Genomic DNA, 27,586 nt, shown 5'->3' on the forward strand with positions numbered 1-27,586 from the left:
ACTTCAACTACATCAAAAACAACCCCAGGACAAACAACTTCAACAGAGTCGGAGACAACACAGGAGACAACACATTAGCCTACCTCTTCTGATTCTCCTACCACTTCAACTACTCAACAACAACCCCAGAACAAACAATTTCAACAGAGCCGGAGACAACACAAGGGCCCACCACAGGAGTTTACCACTTCTGATTCTCCGACCACTTCAACTACATCAACAACAAACAAAGAAAAAACAACTTCAACAGAGCCAGAGACAACACAGGAGACAACACAGGAGTTTACCACTTCTGATTCTCCTACCACTTCAACTACATCAAAAACAACCCCAGGACAAACAAATTCAACAGAGTCGGAGACAACACAGGAGACAACACATTAGCCTACCTCTTCTGATTCTCCTACCACTTCAACTACTCAACAACAACCCCAGAACAAACAATTTCAACAGAGCCGGAGACAACACAAGAAACAACACAGGAGTTTACCACTTCTGATTCTCCGACCACTTCAACTGCATCAACAACAACCAAAGATCAAACAACTTCAACAGAGCCAGAGACAACACAGGAGACAACACAGGAGTTTACCACTTTTGATTCTCCTACCACTTCAACTACATCAAAAACAACCCCAGGACAAACTACTTCAACAGGGCCGGAGACAAAACAGGAGACAACACAGGAACCTCTCTCTTTTTATTCTCCTACCACTTCAACTACATCGACAACAACCCAAGAACAAACAACTTAAACTGAGCCGGAGACATCACTAGAGACAACACAGGAGTTTACCACATCTGATTCTCCTACCACTTCAACTACATCAACAACAACCCAAGAACAAACAACTTCAACAGAGCCGGAGACAACACAGGAGACAACACATGAGCCTACCTCTTCTGAAACTCCGACTACCCCAACGTCCTCACAAACAACCCTGGAACAGACATTTCCAAAAGAGCCGGAATCAACGCAGGATACTACCACCTATGATTCCCCTATCACTACAACGACTTCAAAATCTACCCCCCAACAAACTACTTCTACAGAACCGGAAACAACGCAGGAGCCTACCATTTGTGGTTGTTATACCACTCCAATGGTAACGACCCAAGAACAAACTACTTCAACAGGGCCGGAGACAAAACAGGAGACAACACAGAAGCCTACCTCTTCTGATTCTCCTACAACTTCAACTACATCGACAACGACCCAAGAACAAACAACTTCAACAGAGCCGGAGACAACACAAGAGACAACACAGGAGTTTACCACTTCTGATTCTCCGACCACTTCAACTACATCAACAACAACCAAAGAACAAACAACTTCAACAGAGCCAGAGACAACTCAGGAGACAACACAGGAGTTTACCACTTCTGATTCTCCTACCACTTCAACTACATCAAAAACAACCCCAGGACAAACCAATTCAACAGGGCCGGAGACAAAACAGGAGACAACACATTAGCCTACCTCTTCTGATTCTCCTACCACTTCAACTACATCAAAAACAACCCCAGGACAAACAACTTCAACAGAGTCGGAGACAACACAGGAGACAACACATTAGCCTACCTCTTATGATTCTCCTACCACGTCAACTACTCAACAACAACCCCAGAACAAACAATTTCAACAGAGCCGGAGACAACACAAGGGCCCACCACAGGAGTTTACCACTTCTGATTCTCCGACCACTTCAACTACATCAACAACAACCAAAGAACAAACAACTTCACCAGAGCCAGAGACAACACAGGAGACAACACAGGAGTTTACCACTTCTGATTCTCCTACCACTTCAACTACATCAAAAACAACCCCAGGACAAACCAATTCAACAGGGCCGGAGACAAAACAGGAGACAACACATTAGCCTACCTCTTCTGATTCTCCTACCACTTCAACTACATCAACAACAACCCCAGAACAAACAATTTCAACAGAGCCGGGGACAACACAAGAGACAACACAAGAGTTTACCACTCCTGATTCTCCCACTACTTCAACTACATCAAAAACAACCCCAGGACAAACAACTTCAACAGAGCCGGAGACAACAGAGGAGACAACACAGGAGCCTACCACTTCTGATTCCCCTACCCCTCCGCAATTAACAACCCACAAACAAACTAGTACAAAAGAGCTAGAGACAACATTGCCCTTACAACAAAAAAACCATGGAAGTACCATCCTTGCGGTACCATGGTTATCATGGTTCTCATGGTGGATGGTAATTTGGACAAAGAACCATGGTAACCATGGTAGCCATGGTACTGAAAACCATGGTAACACCGAAGTATGATAACCATGGTTCAGTGTTAACATGGTGTTCGGTACATGGTTCTCCCATACCATTCGTTACCATTGTTCTCCTGTACCTAGGTTGCCATGGTATTTGTACTATAATGTTACTGCACGTACCCAGTCGCCTTTCCATTATGCATGTACCGTAGCTTAATAAAAAGAAAGCATTGATTACATTGCATGATTGATTTTTTGTTATCATTTACAAATCTACTACCTTAATTAAGCACTTTCAACACAGTATTCCTCATAATATCTGCCAGCCCTTGATCATTTAACTTTGAAAGAACATGCTGGCCTGCAAAGTAGACACAAAAATGACAGGAGCTGGCATGAAGTCCACTTTCAGCACAATTATCCATATTCTCAAGGTTTAGCCACTACTCTCGCAAACATCACCTGTTAACAAAAGACATCACAATAATAATACTAACTAGATTTGTAATACTTGTTTGGTACAAGTATAGGTGGGCTGGTCCAGCTAAAATTTTAGACAAAATGAAGGGCACATTTGAGATAGCTAATTGTCTCAGCTACATCATACTCAAAGTTCAGCGTAAACGAAGCTAAAACGACGGAGATATTGCTCGCGAAAGACGGGAATGTAGAATCCAGTTTTGAGAAAAAGTCATGTCCCATAGAGAATACACGCAAAATGTGAAAAATTGACATGCCTCCTTTAATCGCAAAAAAATACGCCATGATGCCTATGCCAAAATGAAGGATCGTAGTCACTTTATTTGTAGAGAATTGTCTCAGCTAAAATATGTACAAATTTTAAAGAAAATCGATCAATATCTACAGAGAAACAATCAATTTTCCGTAAATATGCTGACGTCATAATATGCAAATTGGAATGTTGAGTTCGGAGGCTATTATGATGACGTCATGAGTTAATTGAGGGTCAAATGAGACATGAACAAATATCTCCGAATCATACTCTATCAAAATATGAAAACAAATTGGGGTCACCTTGCATCCTAAAGAGCTACAATGGATTTTGTATGGGCATGTTTTTGCCCATATATACTATGTATTACAAGAGCTCGCGCGCACAGAAATTTATGTTAAACGGTCGATCATTCCGTTATTAATAGTCATAAAGAGACAAACATGGTATCAATTTGTTCTTAAAAATATGTGGAATATTATGAAAGAAAAAAAAGGAGATTCTATGTTGTGTAATAGTTTTACGCGCGAAACCGCGCGCGCAACGCGCGCGCATGCGCGTGTGCGCGATTTTTTTATCAAATGCTTAGAATGGCCTAAAACGTATGCAAAATGATTTTGAGACGATTTTGAGCATTTAAAAATTTTGCGCGCGCATTGACGCGCGCGTTCTTTGACCTGAAATTGACCGGACGGATATTGACCTTGATTATGATAAACATGAATGAGAAATAGCTTTCGGTTATGAAGATATGATCATGAGTTGATTTTCGTAAAATTTTACAAAATGGCGCCTAGATGACGTCATCAGTGAAAGTCAATGTTGAAAACATTATCGTGCTTTGTACATATGCCTATACATATGTGTGATAAATTTGAAGGCATTTGATTGAGCCATTTTCATGTTATCTTGTCCACAAAAAAGTGGTTAGAAATAAGTAAAATAAATAATAATAATAAATAAATAAATAAATAAAGGCAATTCTAACGAAATTATAAGGTGGTCTGTACGTTATACAGCCCACCTGATAATACTCAGTTCTTTTATAGCGCATAACACATTACAGGATAGCATGTCCCTATGCGCTTCAAATAGAAAGGAAAGAATTACAAGAAAAAGTCATACACATTAGAAAATCCACTTAGAAACAAAGAAGTACATGTAGTGTTGGACGCTGAGTTCATGAGTGTACAATTTTAACATTGAATAGATACGTTTTAAGAGAAACCTTAAACTTGTTCAAATTATTGTGATTTCTCATGGAATCTGGAAGTGAATTCCATAAGACTGAGGAGGCGTGCATAAAAGAACGTTCACCGTATGTTTTTGTTGAGGTGGGAGGAACAATAAATAATGATTTTGAGCTTGATCTTAAAGTACGAGTAGGCCGATATAATGATAGAAGTTCACATAAATAAGAAGGGGCAATGTCATGAAAGCATTCGTATGCAAAAACTAATAGTTTAAACAAAATACGGGAGTGGACAGGAAGCCAATGCAGATCTCGCAGTACAGGAGTAATTGATTCGTATTTCCGAGTTCGGGTCACTAATCTTGCCGCTGAATTTTGAATAGTTTGCAATTTTTTGATTTGTCGCTGAGGAAGACCGAAAAGAAGACTGTTACAAAAATCAATGTGGCACAAAACAAATGCATGGACTACTTTTTCAGTGGTGGACCTATCCAAAAAAGCACGTATTTTTCCAATCCTATACAAAGCATACGAAGCAGCGCGACATTTTTGAGATATAAAATTCTCAAATGTCAACCGACAATCAAAAATCACTCCTAAGTTTCTACAAGATCTGTTTGCATGTAACAATGTCCCATCTAGATCTATAGACTGAATAGATTGCGTGAAGAAATGTGGAGGAACTCTATTTTACTACTGTTTAGCTTCAGGCTATTTAGCTGAGACCACTCCTTGATGGCGTGTATACAGTTTAAGATTTCAGTAGTTGGATCAAAATCATTAGACTTTTTAAAGGACACATACAGTTGCGTATCATCCGCATAGAACATCTTGTGTATATGAAAACTATCTATTATGGACTCCAGTGGAGAAATATAAAGCGTAAACAAAATGGGACCTAACACAGATCCTTGCGGAACACCTTGAGTTAAAGAGTGGGTGGATGATCGTTCATTTCCAATAATAACACCATGGCTTCGGCCCAACAGATACGATTGGAACCATTTCAGAGCCTGGTCATGAATTCCAAGTTTGTGTTCCAAACGCTTCAAGAGAATACCGTGATTTATGGTGTCAAATGCCGATGAAAAATCTAGTAATATGAGAATTACTTCTTCACCCTTGTCTAATGACATCAGTAAATCATTTGTGACCCGAAGAAGAGCTGTTTCGACTCCATAAAACTGACGATAACCTGATTGGAATTTGGCATAAAGATCATTTTCTTTAAGATAGGCTTGCAACTGAGAAGCTGCAAGTTTTTCTAAGATCTTGGCAAAGAATCTTAGGTTAGCGATTGGACGATAGTTCTTTAACTCTTCTGTATTCAATAAATTTCCTTTTAATTTTGGTAGGATATTGGCACACTTAAATTTATCGGGGACTCACCCAGTTACAAACGAATCATTAACAATGGTTGTCATGATTGGAACCAATTCATCTAAGAATTTTTTAAGAAAAGGAGTCGGAATGGGGTCAAGATCGCATGTCGTTGAGGAAGATTTCATAATACAACTACGTACTTCTTCATCAGTTACTGTTCTGAAATGCCCAAAAGATGATGACCTGTATGGCTCTTCGACAAAACAGAATTCAGTAGCATTTGAGGTGGAGGACTGTAGCTGATGTGTGATGTTTTCTACTTTCTCGGCGAAGTACATAACAAAGCGTTCTGCTAATGAGTCACCAATGCCATCAGTAGTTGGAATAGTTAGAGAAGTGGTAGGCCGCGTCAACTGTTCAACCTTCTTAAAAAGTTCACGCGGGGTACATTCTCTAAGCTGGTCACGGTGATGCTTACTCCTTGCAGATCCCAGCTGGTCACTGTAATGATGGGCTGCTTTTCGGAAATTCTCAAGATCAATTTCCAATCCATTCGGAAAAGCTTTTCGTTCTAGCGCTCGGAGTTCCCGCTTGAGCTGACGGAGATCATCACAATACCATGGAGATTCAGGTCGACTTGTGATGATGCGCGTAACTTCAGGGGCGTGCTTGTCAAGGAGAGAGGAAAACGAATACTCAAACTGGTCAACCTGTTCGTTGACGTTGTCGGAAGAAAATGAGTATAGTTCAGACAAAAGAATGTCTTGACGAAATGCCTCAATGTTAATTTGTTGTATTTTCCTAGTTGTAATCTTCACCTTAATGGGTTTAGGTTTACGAATATTCATGGAGCATATGACAGCTACGTGGTCAGATAGAAGATAACTCGTTGATGATACGTTACTGATGAAATTGTCATTTGCTCGTGTAAGAACCAGATCTAATGTGTGTCCACTTGTATGTGTTGGAAATTGGACATGTTGCTGAAGATTAAGAGATGAGATAACATTCAGAAAGCTGACGGAGTTGGAGTCTGTAGCAGAGTCCATGTGATAGTTGAAGTCACCGACGATCATTATCTGATGTGATGAAGATACCAGCTGCTCTATGAGCGTAGAAAATTCTTGTAGAAAAAGGTGATCTGTTGACTGACCTGAAGCTGTTCGTTGTGGCCTATATAAGACCAAAAGACTAGTTGGAACTTGTCCATGAGAGGTGACAAGTACATCAATATATTCAAATGATTTGAAGATGTTGGCCGATTCAAACCTCTTTGTTTTAAAGGACTGTTTTTTGCATACAGCCACACCACCTCCAACACGACCCACCCTGGGCATCTGATGTAAATCATAATTTTTAAGGGTGGAGGATATTTGGGCTAGGGGAATGTTGTCACGATTATCGCCCGTAAACCATGTCTCGGTCACGGCTGCGATGTCTATTTTATATCTAAGGATAAGGTCACAGAACATGTGTGTTTTATTTTTCAGCGATCGGGCGTTCCATAGGGCGAATGTCACCGGATCTTCCGCAGTTTCCCGTAGCTGCAGACGACGTTGACACCTTCCACCTTTTCGACATCGCCTGGTGCGACCTCTACAGATGCCTATTTGGTTTAAGGTTGACCAGACTGATGAAGATATTTTTAATTGCTTAGAGTTCAAGTTGTATAGTGTATGAATTCCATACTTAATTCTACTGGTAGACATAGATATTCTATCTACAATACTGGTATTAGTATTGGGATCCTCACTATTTGAGGAGGGACCTGGATTGGGGTGTATGTCCCCACACTGAACAAAACTCAATTGAAATGTAGAGGCACAAGTAGGAGTTGGGTAATATGATATTCTTTTACCAACATATTTCACTTGTAGCTGATAATTTAAGCACACTTTAGGAGAAAAGTTTGTGACTAAATGAGTATTGATACCAGGTTTATTGCTACCAGAACTAATGCAATAGACACTACAACATATCAGCACCAAGACAGCAAGAGCACAGCTCTTAGCATAAGAGACTTTGTGAATGAGAGCCTTTGTGAATGACTTACGTAATTTATTGTTAAGTACTCAATAGATCCAGGATTCTTTCACAGAATGAGCGGTTACAACTGAATGAGTACACTTCACTAAACATAATGCTGATCATTATTGTCAAATGATCATATGACGTATCAAACATTAAACAATGGAAACAATATGTTTACTTTTTTAAAGGGCGTTTATTCAAACGAGCTAAAATCTAGCTCGCGTAAAATATATAAAACAATTTACAGTCGAAAACTGAAGTTTATTTCTATAGCGAAAGACTGCCGCTTGTTACATTGCATATGACACTAAACACTTTCAGCACATAGTAATATTATAAGTGAAGTGTATAAGTAAAGTGGTTAGTCTATGTTTATAGCGAAAGACTGCCGCTTATATTTAATAGTACAATTTACAAACTGTCCTTCCAGCGGAGGTGCGAGATTCGTCGACGATGTCGTACTCGATTTTGGTTGAAGAAAAAATTCGTAGCTACGCCTATTTGCTATGGTAGATCATAGATGACGTCGGTAATCATAATACAGTTCAAATATGAATGATGAATAAAAGCCAAGAGTCTGCAATGTCGATCGGATGCGAAGTCCAAGTATGGCGATGGTGAAACTTGGTGTAGAGTTCGACGTCGACGGTGATCGAAGACAGGTCGAAAGTCGATAAATTCATCATTACCCGGAGTCAGGATCAGACTTGCAAACGACGAAACGCAAATCGAAGACGAAGAAGGTAAAGAGGAGGTTCTTACCTTCAATCAAAGTTCGACGTCGATGGTGTTCAAAGACAGAACAAAAGTCGATAATGCCAATGTCCAAAATTCATTATTAGAGTTCGCAACAAACTTCAAGTTCAAACGCCAAAACGGAGGTTAACGACGAAGAAATGGTGATGGTGGCGCTGATGTTTTGGTCAGGATGATGATAAAGAACGACGTCGATATGGAAACTACTCATTTGTCATGTTGCGTATATATCTGTAATTTAAAAAAGACAATTTTGAATTAAATACAAAAAACAAAAGATTTAATATCAACAACTGTCAACATGAAATCACACATGCAGTCACAGTCATGACATCGATTAGCTTAATTCGTTAATTTGCTGGATTTGTATGCAGAATTTTATTTATTTTCTAAAAAGAATAAAACACTCAATCCTTCGAACAATATGACACTATATACTAACAGTAGAGTTAATGACAATGTGTATGTAAATGGATAAACTTTGCTTTGAAAGTTTGAATGATATGCCCCATAAACCCATCAAGATACTACAACCAATTACGTACATGGGATCATACATGTTCAGTCTGTACTGTTATCCTGTCGAAGGTATTTTAAGTCCCAGTTGACAACGTCATAAATAACTATCTAGACATCGACTAGATCTATTGTATATAAAGTAGATGATTCTTAAACTTATCCATGCTGTTGTAGATTAGCCGGGAAAAACAGAATTCAGCATGATTTTGTAGATCTAAAACACCAAGATGTACACGAGGCATGAAGCTGGACTGTGAACAGTGCACGTACTAGCTATATTGCTGCATGTACACAGCATACACGTACACTGCACTGCATGTACAGCGATCCTCGGCACACAAAATGGCTGCTCCTTGGTTGTGTAGCTGTAGCTGCATGCGCTGGTTGTGTGGGGTTGGGGCTTGTAGGTAATAGTCTTGACTTGTGCAGGCCTTCTTTATGATATTTCAAGCTTTTGCACAATTTCTGCATTTACACACTATTGATAAATGGCCAAATGAAAGTTGACTTTTCCACTCCTGTTTTCCCGTAATAAAAATTGCACAAGTCTTAAACTGCATTAATGCATATATTAAATTTGAGTCAGATTCCTAGCTGTATATCTAGGCCTACTTTTTAATTGTCAGTTTTTCATTTAAACTAAAATCTTAGAAAACTAAAGGCCTATGAAATTACATAATTTTACTGGATACACGCGATATAGTTTTTCCCTACAATTCTAATAATAAAATAACAAAATCATAATAATCATGTTTTTTACGATTCTTCTAATTATTTGTTTAACAATTGTTTTTATATATATTTTTGAATCATAATTGTTTCTATCTTGTTCTTAATGATTCTTTTTTTTTTTTTTTTTTTTTATAGTTCTTATATGTTTTGTTTATTTGATTTCATGCGTCCGGTAAAATGATTTCAGGCGTTCGGTAATTTGTTGTTGTTTTTATGTTAACAAATTGCAAACGATTCCTACCGAACGACTCATACCTGCACATTAATTGTATACTAACAAAGGTTATTGTATATTATTATTAGGCATTATTATCTATGTAATACTTATGTAAACATGTATAACCTCCTATTTGTTATTTGAGCGCAGAATTAATCAATCAGACAAACACAACAAACACAACATATGGTACTGAACCATGGTTAGAAACATACAACTGCCAATTAAGTACCACAATGTACCATGTACACATTCGGAAGTACCATGTTATATATGGTACTTGTCATATAATCGTGGTAATACCATGGTTCTTGCATGGTAGTACCATGGTTAGAGACGAGTACCACAGGTACCATAGAGTACCATGGTACACATTTGGAAGTACCATGGTATACGATGGTACTTGTCATATAACCATGGTACAACCATGTTTCTTTGATGGTAGTACCATGGTTAGAGACGAGTACCACAGGTACCATGGTGGTACCATGGTTTTACCATGGTTTTACCATGGTTACCATAGTACTTTTTTGTAAGGGGGGAGCCTATCAATTCTGAAACTACTACTCTTTCTACTTCATCACAAACAACTCTAGAACAAACTACTCTAACGGAGCCGGAAACAACACAAGAGCATAACACTTTTGATTATTCTACCAATCCAAAATCAACGACCCCAGACCCGACTACTCCAACAGAGCTAATTGATACAACACAAGAGCCTATGTTATGAGTCGTTATTATTATGAGTCGTCATCATTAATTCAGCTAGCCTATAATGAATGCATTTTTATTCCCCATCATCACTTCGAAGAGCCTGGATGTGTGTTACCAGCTGACTTTGACCCTGATATCACGCTAAGTTTGACGAAGGATCGCTATGACGTCAGTGACTTTATCATCATGTACTGTCCTCCTCCACCTTACACAACTGTGGGTGGGATATTCTCTCAATGTACAGAGACAGGCTGGCTGCCTGACATCTCGAACAAGGCATGCTACGGTAAGATGTACCTTCACATGCAAATCCAATCAGGTTGTCGTGACACCACTTGGCATCATATTTGTTTGCTTTCCAAAAAATGTTATGGTCAAATGTGTGGAATATTTTTTTTTGTTTTCCTGATCTAAGAAATTCTCCTTTTACTACTCATTTTCTAATCCTCTCCTTCTTTAATAGCCTCTTTGAAAATGTATTATTTCAATGTCGATTCAATGATCATCCCTGACATAGACTGACCAGCATTTTGTCCATCGTATGGTCCTCTATTGTTACTATAGGGTCCACCCTTTAGTACCCTTTTAGTCTCCTGCGTTCTGAAATTCATCTCTTTAGTTCAATGAAAAATATATACAAATATCCGTTATACTTGTTTGTATGCTTTGTATTATGGCTATTGTGTAATATTATTAGATATGATTTGCTATGTATGTAATACTTATGTAAAAATGTATCACCTTGGATTTGTTATTTGATCGCAGATATAAAATCAATCAAACAAACAAACAATAAATATTTAGCTATTGGTAAACATATAGTTTATGTCGTGTTTCCTGCATGTTAATTTTTCCATATCCACAAGTTGCATAATTATTCTTGTCACTTCACATCACAATAATTTTTGTTATGTACCGCGTTCGCATTAAATCTCAAAATATCACGTACGTTTCATGTAATGATGTTGGGGATGTTTTCATCATGCATGTCATGTGTCTTTGGAAGAGATCTGATTTTTTCTCTTGTCCATGATGACTTAAATCCTTATTTGTTATTTTCTCATACGCTTCCTTTACATTTTGAATATGGTTGAACAGCTCCATGTTCTACGCCGTCTGCACCAGCCTACCTAACACACCATGAGCAATCATCAGGAGATACCCTGGGGGAGTACAAACATGGCGATGTTCTTATGTTCAAGTGTACTTTCTCATCGAAGGTTTTGAGTCATTCTTCTAGCCCATTGTGTGTCGATGGTGTATGGGATGACCTAGATTACCCAACGTGTGAAGGTACATAGTTTACTACATGGAAATTCGAAAATTGATAGAATAATTACTTGAAAGAGCAATCATTTCAAAAGATTTACAGAACAATAAGCTTTTGTATGATATGAAAAATAATTTCTAGAATGGGATCTATTTAACATTACATCAAACCGAATCTTCATTGAGTAATCTGTAAATTCATGTAAATATGAGAAATATGCTTAGTTCGATTTTAGACTTAGATTTATGGTTCTGGTGAGGCTTAAAGGTAATACAAAGTTTTGGGAAATTTTGAAAATTGGGTGGATAGTGATTCTTTACAATTTCGATATATTTGGATGCCTCTGAAGATGGTTTATAAGCACTAGAAAATGTAGCCCCTAAAACACTTCTGCACTCGAGAAAAATTGAATATAAAGATTTACCGGTGCTCCCGGTAAATTTTTACAAATTCAAATAGCTCCTACGGCCGTACAATGGTAGCTGCAACCATGAAAATCTCAGAATATGTAGTTGTGGTATATACTTTCCCAATGGGAATAGCTTATCGGTCGATTTTAGTCAAGAAACATTGTTTTATAGTTTGATTAATATCTTGACCTTGAGAGGGAGCTATACAACATAAAGAGTTTACTATTAACAATTTCATAACTTTAGACTCGATTTCAACCGCGACAACGACCACTGAATATTGTAGGATCGCATATGCTTCCAATATGTTCATTTGAACCAAATTCATGACCCCACACCAAAACTTTGTATTACCTTTAATGCACTGCATTAATAATCAAATGTAACGTAAATTTAGACAAAGATTTAACATCAAGAATCGATAACGAGATCCCACGATTGGCAAGAACATTAACACTTTTAAAACGCACTTCATATTGTTATGCAGGATCTAAGCCAAAACTTGTTAACGATTGCGGTATTATTTTCACTCAGACCCACTTTGTACTCTCCCTACCGACTTGGACCCTGATATCATTGTAAACCCATTGAAAGACGAATACATCCTGGATGATTTCATCCTTCTCTACTGTCCTCCCATACATTACGCTACTAGAGGGACGGCCTTCTCTCTCTGCATCGATGGAAGGTGGGATCCAAGCATATCTGATAACGCTTGTTACGGTAACAACTAACAATCCCTTATCCGCTCTTTTCTCATTTTTTTCTTCAAGGAAAGTTTAGAAACTTATATACCTTTCATAAATGGCTACATTCGCCTTTTACTGTTGTCATCAGTTTAAGTAAACAAAAATGAGTTGACAAATTTACCTCCATTTTATTATAGCATTTGTTTACATCTTCTTTATCCGATTTGTTTTAATATTCCGGTCTGTTTGTGACTACAATCCTTTTATAAATAATAATAATAATAATAATACATTACATTTATAATGCGCTTAATACAATGTTTCTAAGCGCGAGAAAGAAGAAAGGATAAGGAAGGAAAGTGAGAAATACTAAAGGAACATGTTAAAAACAAATAAATAAATAAATGCTATAATACCGACTATTTCCTGCAAAACAAGGTGCAAACAAAAGGAACGAGTATTGATTTTATATAATTAAGAACTTAAAGGATCTCTTATTACTAAATAGATTATACTTTACATATAATGCATTTATGATTTCAATTACAATTTAAATTTCAACTTTCTAGTTCAATTAAGTCAGGTAAAATATATACAAATCTTTGGTTAACTTTTGATAACAAGCTTACTTTTGAAAATGTGTGTTACACACAAATGTCGCTCAGCTTCATTTGCACTACAGAAATTCGGTAAAGTTTGAAATGTTATTGATAAATGTATAAAAGAACGTCTGATTCATGCTTCTGTTATGTGTCATTTTTATTTTTCGGTTTAATACCACTTCCCCAAATTCAAAGATTACAAACCATCCAAAATTCAGCAGCCAGACTAGTTACACGTAGGAAGAAACATGATTCAATATCCCTGTCCTACGAAATGAACATTGGTTCCCAGTCCAGACCTGAATCTAATTTAAAATATTGTTATTAGCTCATTAATGTTTGTTCATGAATTTGCTCCCTTGTATTTAAATGAATAACTCAATGTATATAAACTAGTAAAGAATCTTCGATAATGTAAAAAGAATCTATTTTGTGTTCCTCCTATTTCGACCTATTATGGTGAAAGTTCATTTTCCCGAGCTGCCCCTGTTTTATGGAATAGCTTCCAAGACTCACTTAGAAACATAGAAACAATAAACAGGTTAAAGTCTATCTTGAAAACATAATTATTTCAATTATTGTAAACAAGTAAAATGAAGTCGGTACCCTATTTTTCTCTTTGCTTTTCTTTCTATTAAAGCACATGGGGACACACTTTGTAATGTGTTATGCGCTTTATACAAATGCATTATTATTATTACTGTAGAAATGTCGTTTTTTTTTATCGGAAATACAGTCGATGGAGCAACGAACCGACCGAAAGTGACTTCAGAAACTGAAGCTGCTACCCAGAAAACAACTTATATGCCGCACACAACGGAAAAGAGAAATGCAGAAGGTACCACTAAAACACCAGCTGAAAAGACTGAACAGTCAACTACAGCAAAGAGAGCCACGACGAGTCAACAGGAGACTAACCAAGGGATAGGTACATTAATGTTCTTGATAACTAGCCACTTCCTTAATAATTCTCCTAGATGATTTCTGCTTGAACATGATTGTTAGTGTTAATAGGCGGATTCATAAAGTTAGTAAAATACTTGCCACTTTTTATTGTTTAAAGAAAGCATTAAAATAATTTCCCCTTTTTTCTTTCCGTTTACAGGACATCCCGGCGATAACCAAAATTAGTGCCCTTGTATTCTGATTTATTGTTAGGTGATACGTAACGAAGTCTACGTATCACCTTTTGATTTCGTCAAGATTTTTCTTTATTATTATTAGGTGATACGTAACGAAGTCAACGTATCACCTTTTGATTTCGTCAAGATTTTCTTTTTTAGGTGATACGTAACGAAGTCTACGTATCACCTTTTGATTTCGTCAAGATTTTTATTATTTATTTATTTATTATTATTTATTATTATTCTTCCTCGATTTTGTTCGCAGGATATCTCAAGACTGAATAAAGCCATTGCCATGAAACTTTCAATGATGATAGATCTTAGTCTAACTTAGAACTGCGTGACTTTTCAAAGACTCAAAATTATCGTGACGTCATCTAGACGCCATTTTGTTAAAATCAACTTATGATCATATCTTCATAACGGAAAGCCATTTCTCATTCATATTTGTCATGATCAAAGTCAATATCCGCCCGGTCAATTTGAGGACAATATATGCGCGTAAAAATGCGCGTACGCGTAGGTGCGCGCGTTTACGCGCGCTTAAAAATTTAAAATGCTCTAAATCATCCCAAATTTTTTTTGCATACGTTAAAGGTCATATAGAGCATTTGACAAAAAATCTCGCTCACGCGCATGCGCGCGCGTTTTTTGCGCGTACTAGCATTTTGCAACATAGAATCCCAATATTTTCTCCGTCATCGTATTTTGTACATTTTTCCAAGCATTTTGATAATTTGTTCACCTTTTAATAACGCAATGAGCGTCCGTCAAAGTTGACAGCACGCGCGGATTTGCGTGATCTTTATCCACAATACATGGGCAAAAAAATGCCTATACAAAATTCATTGTAACTCTTCAGAATAGATAGAAACTCCCAATATTCTTTCATATGTGGATAGATTATGAAATGGAAATATGATTTCATGTCTCATTTGACTCTCAATTAACTCATAATGTCATCATAATGGCCTCCGAACTCGAAATTTAAATTTGCATATTATGACGGATGCATATTTTTGGAAAATTGATTGTATCTCTGTAAATATTGCTTTTTTTTCTTTCAAATTTTGATATATTCTAGCTGAGACAATTTTCTACAAATGCAGTGTACATAATTGTCCAGTTTGACAAAGGTATCATGGCGTATTTTTGCAATTAAAGGAGGCATGTCAATTTTTCAAATTTTGCGTGTATTGTCTATGGGACATGACTATTTCTCAAAACTGCATTCTACATTTCCGTCTTTCGCGAGCAACATCTCCGTTTTTTTAACTTTGTTTTCCGTGAGCTTCGGATATGTTGTAGCTGAGACAATGAGCTATCTCCAATGTGACTTCATTTTTCGATCATATGCCGGGATCATGCTCATATTTTACTTGCAAAGTGGGATTTTAGAATTCCATTTTCGTTTACGTGTAATCGCTATGAGAAATGTTTTGGTATATGGGTAACGCACTTGACTTCCGACCTTGAGATCCCGGGTTCGAGTCCGGGTGTCTCCAACAATTTTTTCTCCACCTTTTTTTTTCCTTTTGACCTTTCACTGTACCATCTCCTTTGATTATTTAAACACGTAGAATCGCAAATAATGTAATAAACAACCCTATTTACTTTAGTGTTTCCCTTTTTTCACTTAATCCATTACTTTTTGCGTGTAATCCCTGTGGGAGATAATTTTTTCTCAAATCTGGATTCTACATTCCTGTCTTTTGCGAGCAATATCGCTGTTATTTCTGCTTGGATTTTGTGCTATGTGCTATCTAAATCACCCCTCATTTTTTCATTTAGATGTCAGGATCCCGCTCATGATCATGATCTTCATCATGATTATCATGATCATCAATATCATAATGATGATAATCATTTATCAATTACATTTTCATTTCTTTGAATAAGATAAAATCGTCAAAATGTGTTCTTCGTGATATAAATTAGAATCAAAGGTGTAACTGGTTACTGCGCAGGGTCAATGGTCATATTTTTTCAATCTATCTTCCCTACATCTATAATGATCAAGGGGACACAATTTAAACTTGACATATGGATAGATCTTAATGGATGAAGCATTTCATAAAATAATATGATATCGTATAATGCATTCTTTATTATGTAAACCATTAGCATACGTATCACCTAATTCGTCAAAGTGACGAATTAAAGTCTAGTATTTATTTTGTGTCTGTATAGAAGAAATTATTATTATTCTTCCTCAATTTTGTTCGCAGGATATCTCAAGAATGGCTAAAGCCATTATCATGAAACTTGCCATGATGATAGATCTTAGTCTAACTTAGAACTGCGTGACTTTTCAAAAACTCAAAGTCATCGTGACGTCATCCAGGCGCCATTTTGTGAAAATCAACTTATGATCATATCTTCATAACGGAAAAGTATTTCTCATTCATAATTATCATGATTAAGATCAATATCCTACCGGTCAATACCAGGTCAATAAACGTGCGCAAATGCGCGCGTGCACGTTCATCCGCGCGTTTACGCGCGCGTAAAAATTTAAAATGCTCTAAATCATCCTAAAATTTTTTTGCATACGTTTTAGGCCATATGGAGCATTTGACAAAAAATTATGCTCACGCGCATGCGCGCGCGTTTTTTGCGCGTTCTAGCATTTTGCAACATAGAATCGCCGAATTTTCTTTATCATCATATTTGGCACATTTTTCCAAGCATTTTGATAACTTGTTAACCTTTTTATAACGCAATAAGCGTCCGTCAAAGTTGACAGCGCGCGCGGACCTGCGTTTTCTTTATCCACAATACATGAGCAAAAACATGCCTATACAAAATTCTTTGTAACTCTTCTGAATAGATAGGAACTCCCAATTTTTTTTCATATTTAGATAGATTATGGGTCGGAAATATGATTTCATGTGTCATTTGACCCTTAATTAACTCATATCGTCATCATAATGGCCTCCGAACTCAAAATTTAAATTTTGATAGTATGACGTTTGCATATTTTTGGACAATTGATTGTATCTCTGTAAATATTGATTTTTTTTCTTGCAAATTTTGATATGTTCTAGCTGAGATAATTTTCAACAAATGCAATGTCCACAATTTTCCAGTTTGACGAAGGTATCATGTCGTATTTTTGCGATTAAAGGAGGCATGTCAATTTTTCTCATTTTGCGTGTATTGTCTAAGGCACATGACTATTTCTCAAAACTGGATTCTACATTTCCCTCTTTCGCGAGCAATATCTCCGTTGTTTTAGCTTTGTTTTTGCTGAGCTTCGGGTATGTTGTAGCTGAGACGAAAGGCTATCTCCAGTGTTCACTTTATTTTTCGATCATATGCCGGGATCATGCTCATATTTTACTTGCAATGTAGGACTTCAGAATTCCATTTCCCGTTTACGTGTTATCGCTATGGGAGATGTTTTGGTATATCAGTAACACACTTGACTTCCAACCTCGAGATCCCTGGTTCGAGTCCGGGTGTCTCCAACAATTTTTTTCTTAACCTTTTTTTTCCTTTTGACCTTTCACTGTACCATCTCCTTTGATTATTTAAACACATAGAATCGCAAATAATGTCATAAACAACCCTTTTTACTTTATTATTACCCTATTATCACTTAATCCATTACTTTTTGCGTGTAATCCCTATGGGAGATGACTTTTTCTCAAATCTGGAGTCTACATTCCTGTCTTTTGCGAGCAATATCGCCGTTAGTTCTGCTTGGATTTTGTTGATTTTTGAGTATGTTGTAGCTTAGACTATATGCTATCTAAAGCAATCCTTATTTTTTCAATAAGATGTCAGGATCGCGCTCATGATCATGATCATTATCATCATGATCATCATTATCATAATGATGATAATCATTTATCAATTACATTTTCATTTCTTTGAATGAGATAAAATCGTCAAAAGGTGTTCTTCATGATGTAAATTAGAGTCAAATGTGTAACTGGTTACTGCACAGGGTCAAAGGTCATTTATTGTTTCAATCTATCTTCCCTAGATCCATCATGATCAAGGAGACACAATTTAATCTTGACATATGGATAGATCATAATGGGAGAAGCATATAAATGGGAGAAGCATTTTATAAATTAATATATCGTGTATAGCATTATTCGTTATGTAAACCATTATCATACGTATCACCTAATTCGTCTAAGTGACGAATTAAAGTCTAGTTAGGTGATACGTAACGAAGTCAACGTATCACCTTTTGATTTCGTCAAGATTTTTCTTTATTATTATTATTTATTTTTATTATTCTTCCTCGAATTTGTTCGCAGGATATCTCAAGACTGAATAAAGCCATTATCATGAAACTTGCCATGATGATAGATCTTAGTCTAACTTAGAACTGCGTGACTTTTCAAAGACTCAAAATTATCGTGACGTCATCCAGGCGCCATTTTGTGAAAATAAACTTATGATCATATCTTCATAACGGAAAGGAATTTTTCATTCATATTTATCAGGAAGAAGATCAATATCCATCCGGTCAATTTCAGATCAATAAACGTGCGCAAATGCGCGCGTGCGCGTTCGTACGCGCGTTTACGCGCGCGAAAAAAATTAAAATGCTCCAAATCATCCCAAATTTTTTTTGCATACGTTTCAGGCCATATGGAGCATTTGACAAAAAATCACGCAAACGCGCATGCGCGCGCGTTTTTTGCGCGTACTAGCATTTTGCAACATAGAATCGCCGAATGTTCTCTATCATCATATTTGGTACATCTTTCCAAGCATTTTGATAACTTGTTCACCTTTTAATAACGCAATGAGCGTCCGTCAAAGTTGACAGCGCGCGCGGACCTGCGTTATCTTTATCCACAATACATGAGCAAAAACATGTCTATACAAAATTCTTTGTAACTCTTCAGAATAGATAGAAACTCCCAATATTTTTTCATATTTAGATACGTTATAAGTTTGAGATATGATTTCATGTCTCATTTGACCCTCAATTAACTCATAACGTCATCATAATGGCCTCCAAACTCAAAATTTCAATTTGCATATTATGACGTCAGCATAATTTTGAAAAATTGATTGTATCTCTGTAAATATTGATTGATTTTCTTTTAAATTTTGATATGTTCTACCTGAGACAATTTTCTACAAATAAATAATCCACAATTTTCCATTTTGACAAAGGCATCATGGCGTATTTTTGCAATTAAAGAAGGCATGTCAATTTTTCACATTTTACGTGTATTCTCTATTGGACATGACTTTTTCTCAAAACTGGATTCTACACTCCTGTCTTTCGCGAGCAAAATCTCTGTTGTTTTAGCTTCGTTTTCGCTGAACTTCGGATATGTTGTAGCTGAGACAATGAGCTATCACAAGTGCGCCCTTTATTTTTCGATTAGATGCCGGGATCATGCTCATATTTCACTTGCAAAGTAGGATTTCAGAATTCCATTTCCCGTTTACGTGTAATCGCTATGGGAAATGTTTTGGTATATCGGTAACGCACTTGACTTCCAATCTCGAGATCCCTGGTTCGAGTCCGGGTGTCTCCAACAATTTTTTTCTTCACTTTTTTTTCCTTTTGACCTTCACTGTACCATCTCCTTTGATTATTAAAACACGTAGAATCGCAAATAATGTCACAAACAACCCTTTTTACTTTATTATTACCCTATTTTCACTTAATCCATTACTTTTTGCGTGTAATCTCTATGGGAGATGACTTTTTCTCAAATCTGGAGTCTACATTCCTGTCTTTTGCGAGCAATATCGCCGTTATTTCTGCTTGGATTTTGTTGACTTTTGAGTAAGTTGTAGCTGAGACTATATGCTATCTAAATCAACCCTCATTTTTTCAATAAGATGTCATGATCGCGCTCATGATCATGATCATTATCATCATGATCATCATTATCATAATGATGATAATCATTTATCAATTACATTTTCATTTCTTTGAATAAGATAAAATCGTCAAAAGGTGTTCTTCATGATGTAAATTAGAGTCAAATGTGTAACTGGTTACTGCACAGGGTCAAAGGTCATATATTGTTTCAATCTATCTTCCCTAGATCCATGATGATCAAGGAGACACAATTTAATCTTGACATATGAATAGATCATAATGGGAGAAGCATATAAATGGGAGAAGCATTTTACAAAATAATATATCGTGTAATGCATTATTCGTTATGTAAACCATTATCATACGTATCACCTAATTCGTCTAAGTGACGAATTAAAGTCTAGTATTTATTATATTTATTTTGTGTCTGTATAGAAGAAATTATTATTATTCTTCCTCAATTTTGTTCGCAGGATATCTCAAGAATGGCTAAAGCCATTATCATGAAACTTGCCATGATGATAGATCTTAGCCTAACTTAGAACTGCGTGACTTTTCAAAAACTCAAAATCATCGTGACGTCATCCAGGCGCCATTTTGTGAAAATAAACTTATGATCATATCTTCATAACGGAAAAGTATTTCTCATTCATAATTATCACGATTAAGATCAATATCCTTCCGGTCAGTTTGAGGTCAATAAACGTGCGCTAATGCGCGCGTGCGTGCTCGTCTGCGCGTTTACGCGCGCGCAAAAAAATAAAATGCCCTAAATTATCCCAAATTTTTTTTGCATACGTTTCAGGCCATATGGAGCATTTGTTGAAAAAATTACGCACACGCGCATGCGCGCGCGTTTTCGCGCGTACTGGCATTTTGCAACATAGAATCGTCGAATTTTTTCTGTCATCATATTTGGTACATTTTTCCAAGCATTTTGATAATTTGTTCACCTTTTATTAACGCAATGAGCGTCCGTCAAAGTTGACAGCACGCGCAGATTTGCGTTATCTTTATCCACAATACATGGGCAAAAACATGCCTATATAAAATTAATTGTAACTCTTTCGAATAGATAGAAACTCCTAATATTTTTTCATATTTGGATAGATTATGAGTCGGAGATATGATTTCATGTCTCATTTTATCCTCAATTAACTCATGACGTCATCATAATGGCCTCCAAACTCAAAATTGTAATTTGCATATTATGACGTCAGCATATTTTTGGAAAATTGATTGTATCTCTAGAAATATTGATCAATTTTCTTTTCAATTTTGATATGTTCTAGCTGAGACAATTTTCTACAAATGTAGTAACAACAATTTTCCAGTTTGACAAAGGTATCATGGCATATTTCTGCGATTAAAGGAGGCATGTCAATTTTTCGCATTTTGCGTGTATTCTCTATGGGACATGACTTTTTCTCAAAACTGGATTCTACACTCCTGTCTTTCGCGAGCAAAATCTCCGTTGTTTTAGCTTTGTTTTCGCTGAGCTTCGGATATGTTGTAGCTGAGACAATGAGCTATCAAAAGTGTGTCCTTTGTTTTTCGATTAGGTGCCGGGATCATGCTCATATTTCACTTGCAAAGTAGGATTTCTGAATTCCATTTCCCGTTTACGTGTAATCGCTATGGGAGATGTTTTGGTATATCGGTAACGCACTTGACTTCCATCCTCGAGATCCCTGGTTCGAGTCTGGGTGTCTCCAACACTTTTTTCCCCTTTTTTTCCTTTTGACCTTCACTGTACCATCTCCTTTGATTATTTAAACACGTAGATTCGCAAATAATGTCATAAATAACCCTTTTTACTTTATTATTACCCTATTTTCACTTAATCCATTACTTTTTGCGTGTAATCCCTATGGGAGATGACTTTTTCTCAAATCTGGAGTCTACATTCCTGTCTTTTGCGAGCAATATCGCCGTTATTTCGGCTTAGATTTTGTTGATTTTTGAGTATGTTGTAGCTGAGACTATATTCTATCTAAATCAACCCTCATTTTTTCAATAAGATGTCACGATCGCGCTCATGATCATGATCATGATCATCATGATCATCATAATCATAATGATGATAATCATTTATCAATTACATTTTCATTTCTTTGAATAAGATAAAAATCGTCAAAAGGTGTTCTTCATGATGTAAATTAGAGTCAAATGTGTAACTGGTTACTGCACAGGGTCAAAGGTCATATATTGTTTCAATCTATCTTCCCTAGATCCATGATGATCAAGGAGACACAATTTAATATTGACATATGAATAGATCATAATGGGAGAAGCATATGAATGGGAGAAGCATTTTACAAAATAATATATCGTGTAATGCATTATTCGTTATGTAGACCATTATCATACGTATCACCTAATTCGTCTAAGTGACGAATTAAAGTCTAGTTTTTTTTATTATTATTCTTCCTCGAATTTGTTCGCAGGATATCTCAAGACTCAATAAAGCCATTGTTATGAATCTTTCACTGATGATAGATCTTAGTCTAACTTAGAACTGCGTGACTTTTCAAAGACTCAAAGTCATCGTGACGTCATCCAGGCGCCATTTTGTAAAAATCAACTTATGATCATATCTTCATAACGGAAAGTAATTTTACATTCATATTTATCAAGATTAAGATCAATATCCGTCGGATCAATATGAGGTCAATAAATGCGCGCAAAAATGCGCGTACGCGTAGGCGCGCGCGTCAACGCGCGCGTAAAATTTTAAATTGCTCAAAATCGTCTTAAATTTTTTTTGCATACGTTTCAGGCCATTATAAGCATTTCATAAAAAATCACGCAAAACACGCATTTTTGCACGTTTTCGTTCGTCACGGCCGAACGAAAAATAATTTCTCCGCAAAAGCTTTTGACCGAATATTCCTCATATTTTTCCGGAAAATTTGATACCATGTTAAGCTCTTTATCACTATTAAAAACGGAATGAGCGTCCGTTCAAGATAACCGTCCGTACGCGCGATTTTTGTAATACATTGCATATATGGGCAAAAACATGCCTATGAAAAGTCCATTGGGATGAATAGGGATTGCCAATTTTGTTTTCATATTTAGATAGAGTATGAGTCGGAGGTAGGATTTCATATCTCATTTGGTCATTAAGTACATCTTAACGTCATCATAATGGCCTTGGAAGTCAAAAATACAAAATTGCATATTATGACGTCATTGTATTTATGAAAAATGTAGTGTATTTCTCTCAATATTCATCGATTCTCTTTGAAATGTCGATATGTTGTAGATAAGGCAATTCTCTACAAGATCACTTTTCACTAAGTTTCATTTTAATGAGGTCATCATAGTACAACATTCAATTAAAGGCCACATGTCAGAATTTTCGTCATTTGCGTGTTATGTCTATGGAAGGTGAATTTCGTTCACATCATGAATCTACATGGCATTCATCTATGAGCACTATCTTTCTTATTTGTGCTCTGTTTTCTCCCAAATTGGGGTATGTTATAGCTGAGACCATGGGCTATGAAAACGGTGCTTTTACTTTTTTGATCAGATGATGAGATCATATCACAATTTTCAGTTAAATGTTGAAATGATGAATATGTCACGTACGTCCTATTTGTGAAACTTAAACGTTAGCAGTGTCCTCGTATTGAAATTATGTAAGGAAACCCTTTTACTTTCTAGACTTTACTCTCAGACACTATTGAGTGACTGACTGACATCTTTTTTTCTCTGGTAATAAAATACATAAAATGAGCGTTATAGAGAACATGAGCATTCGGCTACATTAATAACCCACTCTGTTCTCATTGTTCATTTCCTATTCAAGACTTGAATAATGACGAACTTCATTCAATATTTGGTAGTAATACTACATATACTTATACTGATATCAATGATTTAAACTATTTATCCGAAAAAGAATATGAGTTTCATTTCAGTAGGTTTCTGAACTGTAAATATTATATTGATGAGGATTTTACGACTGAATTCAGTAACATTAACTATCATTTTAGTATTTTACATTTTAATTCGCGTAGTTTAAACATACATTGTAATGCTTTATCCAATTTCATCTGTACTTATGTATAGAAACTTGGGTTAATGATAGTACGCCACTATTATTCAATGTGTCTGGTCATTCATTTATACATTTTAATCGCCAAGTAGAAAAGAGTAGAGGTGTTGGTCTATTGGTCGCTGACAATTTTGAATATGAAATACGCAATGATATATTTATATTATACCCATCATACAACTATGAATCACTGTTTATTGAAAGCAATTTGCCGAGACATAATAATATTATTGTAGGTGTCATATTTAGGAAACCCCAATCAAATATCAATGATTTCATCCCTGTCTTTGAAAATGTTTTACAAAAAACACATACTGAACATAAACAGGTTTATATAATGGGAGATTTTAACATTGATCCCGTGAAATTTACTGGCAATGCTGTATGTAATTTCTTGAGCGAAATACATTCAAATCTTTGTATTTCTTTAATTGACAAGCCTTCAAGAAAGACTGACGGATCAATATCCCTCTAATCCACATTCCTTATACAGTGACAGTATATATCCATCCGATATTTAAAGATTTTATTTTCAAGCAACTAGTGAATCTCACGTCGACAACTCAAAATGATCGCTAATGTATTCTCACATTTATTTTGACTTTTCATTTACGCCGGGACATCGTGACGTCATACACTATTCATTTTTAATTATTCAGGCATAAGCTCTTATTTATCAATTACATTTTCATTTCTATGAATAAGATAAAAATCGTCAAAATGCGTTCTTCATGATGAAAATTAGAGTCAAAGGTGTAACTGGTTACTGCACAGAGTCAATGGTCATATATTGTCTCAATCTATCTTCCCTAGATCCATAATGATAAAGGGATCGACACAATTTAAACTTGACATATGGATAGATCATTATGGGAGGAGCATTTTATAAAATAATATGATATCGTGTAATGCATTCTTTGTTATGTAAACCAATATCATACGTATCACCTAATTCGTCTAAGTGACGAATTAAAGTCTAGTTTATTTTTATTATTCTTCCTCGAATTTGTTCGCAAGATATCTCAAGAATGGCCAAAGCCATTATCATGAAACTTGCCATGATGATAGATCTTAGTCTAACTTAGAACTGCGTGACTTTTCATAGACTCAACATCATCGTGACGTCATCTAGGCGCCATTTTGTGAAAATCAACTTATGATCATATCTTCATAACGGAAAGTTATTTCTCATTCATAATTATCATGATTAAGATCAATATCCGTCCGGTCAATTTCAGATCAATAAACGTCCGCAAACAAGCGCGTGCGCGTTCGTCCGCGCGTTTACGCGCGCGTAAAATTTTAAATTGCTCAAAATCGTCTTAAATTTTTTTTGCATACGTTTCAGGTCATATGGAGCATTTGATAAAAAAATTACGCACACGCGCATGCGCGCGCGTTTTCGCGCGTACTGGCATTTTGCAACATAGAATCGCCGATTTTTTTCTGTCATCATATTCGGTACATTTTTCCAAGCATTTTGATAATTTGTTCACCTTTTATTAACGCAATGAGCATCCGTCAAAGTTGACAGCACGCGCGGATTTGCGTTATCTTTATCCACAATACATGGGCAAAAACATGCCTATATAAAATTCATTGTAACTCTTTAGAATAGATAGAAACTCCTAATATTTTTTCATATTTGGATAGATTATGAGTCGGAGATATGATTTCATGTCTCATTTTATCCTCGATTAACTCATGACGTCATCATAATGGCCTCCAAACTCAAAATTTTAATTTGCATATTATGACGTCAGCATATTTTTGGAAAATTGATTGTATCTCTGTAAATATGGATCAATTTTCTTTTAAATTTTGATATGTTCTAGCTGAGACAATTTTCTACAAATGTAGTATTCACAATTTTTATTTTTGACAAAAGTATCATGGTGTATTTTTGCGATTAAAGGAGGCATGTCAATTTTTCGCATTTTGCGTGTATTCTCTATTGGAAATGACTTTTTCTCAAAACTGGATTCAACACTCCTGTCTTTCGCGAGCAAGATCTCCGTTGTTTTAGCTTTTTTTTCGCTGAGCTTTGGATATGTTGTAGCTGAGACAATGAGCTATCACAAGTGTCCCCTTTATTTTTCGATTAGATGCCGGGATCATGCTCATATTTCACTTGCAAAGTAGGATTTCTGAATTCCATTTCCTGTTTACGTGTAATCGCTATGGGAGATGTTTTGGTATATCGGTAACGCACTTTACTTCCAACCTCGAGATCCCTGGTTCGAGTCCGGGTGTCTCCAACACTTTTTTTCACTTTTTTTCATTTTGACCTTCACTGTACCATCTCCTTTGATTATTTAAACACGCAGATTCGCAAATAATGTCATAAATAACCCTTTTTACTTTATTATTACCCTATTTTCACTTAATCCATTACTTTTTGCGTGTAATCCCTATGGGAGATGACTTTTTCTCAAATCTGGAGTCTACATTCCTGTCTTTTGCGAGCAATATCGCCGTTATTTCGGCTTGGATTTTGTTGATTTTTGAGTATGTTGTAGCTGAGACTATATGCTATCTAAATCAACCCTCATTTTTTCAATAAGATGTCATGATCGCGCTCATGATCATGATCATCATGATCATCATTATCATAATGATGATAATCATTTATCAATTACATTTTCATTTCTTTGAATAAGATAAAAATCGTCAAAAGGTGTTCTTCATGATGTAAATTAGAGTCAAATGTGGAACTGGTTACTGCACAGGGTCAAAGGTCATATATTGTTTCAATCTATCTTCCCTAGATCCATGATGATCAAGGAGACACAATTTAATCTTGACATATGAATAGATCATAAGGGAGAAGCATATAAATGGTAGAAGCATTTTACAAAATAATATATCGTGTAATGCATTTTTCGTTATGTAAACCATTATCATACGTATCACCTAATTCGTCAAAGTGACGAATTAAAGTCTAGTTAGGTGATACGTAACGAAGTCTACGTATCACCTATTGATTTCGTCAAGATTTTTATTTATTATTCTTCTTCTTCTTCCTATTATTCTTCCTCGATTTTGTTCGCAGGATATCTCAAGACTGAATAGAGCCATTGTCATGAAACTTTCAATGATGATAGATCTTAGTCTAACTTAGAACTGCGTGACTTTTTAAAGACTC

Source organism: Strongylocentrotus purpuratus, unplaced genomic scaffold (genome assembly GCF_000002235.5).
Source record: "Strongylocentrotus purpuratus isolate Spur 01 unplaced genomic scaffold, Spur_5.0 spur5_scaffold_16, whole genome shotgun sequence".
NCBI classification, from domain to species: domain Eukaryota; kingdom Metazoa; phylum Echinodermata; class Echinoidea; order Camarodonta; family Strongylocentrotidae; genus Strongylocentrotus; species Strongylocentrotus purpuratus.